The following is a 5,717-nucleotide window of genomic DNA, read 5'->3' on the forward strand; positions in this document are numbered from 1 at the left end:
TCTCCAGGGGATTGTCCTGACCCAGGGATCGAACTAGGGTCTCCCACATTCCAGGCAGATTCTTTACCATCTGAGCCACCAAGACAGATATCTAAAGAGGAAGTCTTTTTCTCTCCCTGTGGAATGATGCCAAATATGAAAGTATCAACTTTCTGAAAACATTGGGGTTGCTCCTTTATGAAGCCACAGTCTTACCCCGCCAGGTCCCCATTCAGACCTACACTCCCCCACCCTCAGATCTCTCCTGTACCATCCTGGGACTCCGAAAATGAGAAACATCCCAGCTTCCAGAAGCAATGCCAAAATAATCTGTTGCTTTTCAACCAAAGACAAACGAACCTCCAAACTGAAGGCCCTGGAGTCCGGGAGGAATTTGTAAATCAAAGCTGCCAGCACCGACCCCTCCACCACCCCCAAAGATCCTTCTGCCATTTGCACTAACTAAGCAGCATCCACCTGCCTTGGAATTCTTGCCACCTGCTCGTCTTCCCCATTCGCACTGGAGCCAAGTCTTTCTCCAAAGCCCTCCCACCTTTGTTTTTATATCTCTTTTTTAAAAAGCTACTTTTTGATTATGGTTATTTTATCTGAGGTCACTGCTCAGTCAACTGTTAAATAAATTGCAAATTCTACAAAACACAGCCAGCAGAGCCATTTCTAACTGTAACGCCACAACTTCGAGCAAAATTACATCTGGCTACAATACTCTTCATATGCATAAATTATACCGCCTCTGATTATCTTAAAGAAAATTCAGCCATTAAACTTATTTTATAGGCACAGAACCAGGGGGAGTGCCAGAAAGAATCTGTATATCCTGAAAGTCATGAGGAAAGCAGAAAGAAACAAAATATAATTGGCAAACCTTCTCTGCCTGCAGTTCTGCCTAATGGGCTCTGCCTCTCTCCTGATTTTCCATCACCCCCAATGACTGACACCACAGCAGGAGAAGAAGGGGAACTGGGAGGGGGTGGGGGCGGTGGTGGCATGAGGCTGCGTGTGGTTAGGACGACTTGGGGAGGTTTCCTGGCTCCACGTGTGCCCCCAGAAGGGAAAAGCACTCTGGGTGCATAGCTGCAGGAAACTCAGATTTCACGCAGAGAGCAACCTGCCCGGGAGGATAAACAAGATGGCTTCTGAAGTGTTGTGGCGCTTCTTGGCAGTAAGAGTCCAAACGAGTTCTACAGAGTCACCTTTCCCAGCCATACTGAAACCGACTGGTGTCAATTCACGGGGAGCTCCGAAGACCTCCCGTACCATACTCCTTTATGTCGCAGTGCAGAGAAGAACTCAATGAGAGCAAAGTGGTAGGTGGGAAGTGATTTATAAGAACAGAACGCTTGTGAGGCTTCCAAACACATGGGTGAGAAATGCCACCCCCTGAAAACTTACTGGGCTAAAGTTTTATCCTCCAAAGAAAACTGGAGAGGAGGAAAAGATCTTCTTGGTCTTCCCTGAGTAGACATCATGTTTTCATCATCAGCTCCTCCTCCTGGTTGAGCAGGGGAGCTTTCTTGCCCCTCCGAGGTCAAGCTGGGTCCACAAATTGTTGTTGTTCTTGTGTGCAGAGAGCATATCCTAGGGATCACTAACTTACTGAGCTCCTGGGAAGGATGTGGGCCTCATGCCACCATTGTTTAATTGTTCTGGGGGCATGTACCTTGCTTCTGTTCCATGGTTTCATTGCTAAGCAAGCCTGCTTTGGTTCTGTGATTAAGCAAACCTGCTTTCTCAAGTAATCTGTACCAACTGAGCCACCAGGGAAGCCTAACTTACAGGGGTCTCCCATATTTTTATTTATTTACAATCCCATAGTGGGATTAACTATTTAATCATCTATTTTGTCCCTGTCAATATTGTTTACATATAACTAGAAAAATAAAAGTAATAGTAAAGTGTGTACTATTGTTCCATACTTATGTCAGGCGAGTGTATGCTCCTCGGTTCTGTCTCATCACAACAAAGATTTGGAGTGACGGACATTAAAGCCCTCGGCATGTCACAGCTCTCGGGTCTCGGACAGACCATGTTATAGATCTCAGGTCTCGAACAGATCGTGTTATAGCTTTTAGACAAATCAGTGTTACAGCTCCATGTTACAGCTCTATTTTATTTAGAAAATAGCAGGAAAATCCATCCTCAAGGCGTGAGGGCACATCGACCCAAAGACGTGAAGAGAAGAGTTCCCCAGCACGCGGGAGAGAGAGTGAGAGACCGCTGGCCCTTTGGCTCCTCTTTTTCTATGTTTTTTCTCCCCCTCGGCCTGGCCTATGTAAATTGGGCTAGCCAGGAGTGTTGTTTGTTCTACCTGAGGTCCTCACTCTGGTCCTCGCACATTCCTTTGTTCTATTTTCTCGGGCTTTTCCCTTCTTTATCTTTTTTTTTTTTAACTTTCAATATTGTATTGATTTTGCCATATATCAAAATGCATCTGCCATAGGTATACATGTGTTCCCCATCCTGAACCCTCCTCCCTCCTCCCTCCCCATACCATCCCTCCCTTCTTTATCTTTTAGCCACTGCCATTCTGGACTCCTGTTTCCTATTCTAACTACCTAACACTTATTACATGCCGCCTATGTCCCATTTAACCAGAAGAAGAACCAGTGGGATAGGAATTCTTTATCACATGCCTTCTAAGCATAAGGAAACTGATGCACAGAGAAATTAAGTTATCTTCCCAAAGACCTGCATTTAGGACATGGTAGGGCTGGGACTTGGACCCAGAGAGTCTACTTTGGATCCTGTGATCCTAACTACCACACTGTTCTATTTCCAGCAGGATGAATTGGGTGTTAAGAGTCACTACCCAAGCTCTGAGTATAACCTGATCTTTTAACCATGGCCCTCAAACCTCCATACTCATTCTGGGATTAGAGATGAGTCAGGGATGGACAGCCGAGTCTGATTTCAACACAGACAGTCTGATTTCAGCCGAGCCCATCAGACTATTGTTCCCAGAAATCTGGACTGGGACACTTGACCTTGTACCTTATGGGGGTCATTTTTAAACCATCATGATGCATCATTTAATGGTGTAGAGAGGGCATAGCCTATTTTCTAGGAAAGGAGAATAAAGCAGATGAAACAGATATGAAAGTGATAATGATGAGAGAGAGAGAGCCCAAACCAGCTTGGTTCCAGCATGGCTTTTCCGTTCCCAGAATCAGTAGTTCTCAGTAAAACATGGTGGTACTTCCTGCCCTTGAATTCTGTCCATGGAAGCCCCTCAATCCCAATTCGTTGTGACAATGCTCAGTTCACTGACATTTACTCAGCAGGTTTGTACACCGAAGCCAGTCCTGAATAAGTGCTTGCTATGTGCCAAGCAGAGCTCTACACACTTAATGATATTAACCCACAGGTGCATGCTAAGTCGCTTCAGTCATGCCCAACTCTTTGCGACCCCATGAACTGTAGCTTGCCAGGCTCTCCTATCCATAGGATTCTCCAAGCAAGAATACTGGAGTGGGTTGCTGTGCCCTCCTTCAGGGGATCTTCCCGACCCAGGGATCAGAGCCCCATCTCTTATGTCTCCTAGACTGTCAGGCATGCTCTTTAACCCTAGCACCACCTGAGAAGCCCATTAACTCATATAGGTCTCAGAAAACTCTACAACGGCCTGTCCATCTTGTTATCATCCCCATTTCCAAGACGGGGAATTTCGGAGAGCTGAAATAACACACCTAAATTCACGCAGTGGCACAGCCTGAATCCGAACCCACACATTCAGGCACAGAAGACCCAAAAGGCACATTCAGGACCCTTATAAGCTCCCTGCTTCCCTGCCCCTGCCTGCCCACCCCCACCCCAGCCCTTTGCTTTGCAGTAGGAATGACTGCTCTTATTTATACCTGTCAGTTGTCCTTACTGGTTGTACCCTCTTTTCCCCCTGCCACCCCACCCCCACATTTCTCTCTCTCCCACTCTTCAAGAATATTAAAGATGATAAATCCAAGTTGAAAACATACATTTTTGGGGTGAGATGGTAGACTTTCTCCCTTTTGGAGAAGACAGACACAACAATTTATAAACTCTGACACTCCTCTGATGGAACGGAATGGGGCCTTTCCAACCCACCTCGTGGTGGGCAGCTTATCACCCCTTCCTCTGACCTCTGGTGTGTGATTTAGGAGGAAATTGGGTCGGGAGGGAGAACTCTCTGGTGGGTGATTAGAAAAACTCTCTCTCAATTTCTGTAAGCAGTGGATTAGATCTTATCAGTCCTCATCCGCCTCCTCCCCGCGCTGCACTCCAGGGAGTGCGTCCTGGGTGAGAGAAGGCTAAGACTGTCAATTTGTTAGTTGAAAACAGTTTTAAAATCCATTTCTCCCTGTGAAATGTGTCAGCCACCGAGAAGTTTCTCTCGACTTCCCCGTTGCTATGTGTATGTCATTTGCGATAACAATGAGGGATGCTCCAGGGGGGAGACTCAAGTGCTTGTCCAAGGGGCTAATCTGAAGTGGAAAAAGTCTAAGGGATTCTTTTTTTTTTTTCCTCTGTGGGGCCACTCCCTCGACCCTTCCCTGAGCCTCATCCAGCTTTACAATGGGATTCACTTTACAAAACATGATGGTTAGTTTTCTGTGTCAACTTGACATGTTAGAAGATGCCCCTGAAAACTGGCCCAACATTATTTCTGGGTGTGTCTGTGAAGGTGTTTTCAGAAGAAATTCAGATTTAATCACTGGACTCATTGGGCTTCCCTGGTGGTAATCCCTGGGTAGGGAAGACTCCTTGGAGAAGGGAATGGCAACCCACACCAGTATTCTTGCCTGGAGAATTCCATGGACAGAGAAGCCTGGCAGACTACAGTCCAGGAGTCGTAAAGAGTCGGCTGAGCAACTAACACACACACACACACACACACACACACACACGACTCATAAATGAAGAGGGAGTTCAGCCAATCCATCTGTTAATGCAAGTTCATGTACCCGACCCACGGTGAGGCCAAACAAAATGAAAACATCCGACTTTGCAGCAGAGAAAGGTTTACTGCAGGACCATGCAAGCAGACAGGTGTCTCATGCCCTAAAAAGCTATAAGATCCTGGGGGGGGAAGGTTCACAGGGTCTGTGATTACCTAGTGCACAGTTCTCTGATTGGCTGATGGTAAGACTGCAGGGGGTGTCACAGGGGTGAACTTCTCAGTCCTTAGGCTCTAGGAGGTCCTGGGGATGTATACTAAGGTTAACCAAGTAGTTAGCATCTTCTCTTTGGTGGGGGATTTTCACATCTGCAAAACCATTCAGGAAATTGGCACTGAATACTATTATCTAGGTACTTTCAGTTCAGTTCAGTCGCTCAGTCATGTCCAACTCTTTGCGACTCCATGAATCGCAGCACGCCAAGCCTCCCTGTCCATCACCAACTCCCGGAGTTCACTCAGACTCACATCCGTCGAGTGATGCCATCCAGCCATCTCATCCTCTGCCGTCCCCTTCTCCTCCTGTCCCCAATCCCTCCCAGCATCAAAGTCTTTTCCAAGAAGTCAACTCTTTGCGTGAGGTGGCCAAAGAACTGGAGTTTCAGCTTTAGCATCATTCCTTCCAAAGATATCCCAGGGCTGATCTCCTTCAGAATGGACTGATTGGATCTCCTTGCAGTCCAAGGGACTCTCAAGAGTCTTCTCCAACAGCACAGTTCAAAATCATCAATTCTTCAGCATTCAGCCTTCTTCACAGTCCAACTCTCACATCCATACATGACCACAG

The sequence above is a fragment of the Bison bison genome, unplaced genomic scaffold (assembly GCF_000754665.1).
Source record: "Bison bison bison isolate TAMUID 2011002044 unplaced genomic scaffold, Bison_UMD1.0 scf7180017864144, whole genome shotgun sequence".
Classification (NCBI taxonomy): domain Eukaryota; kingdom Metazoa; phylum Chordata; class Mammalia; order Artiodactyla; family Bovidae; genus Bison; species Bison bison.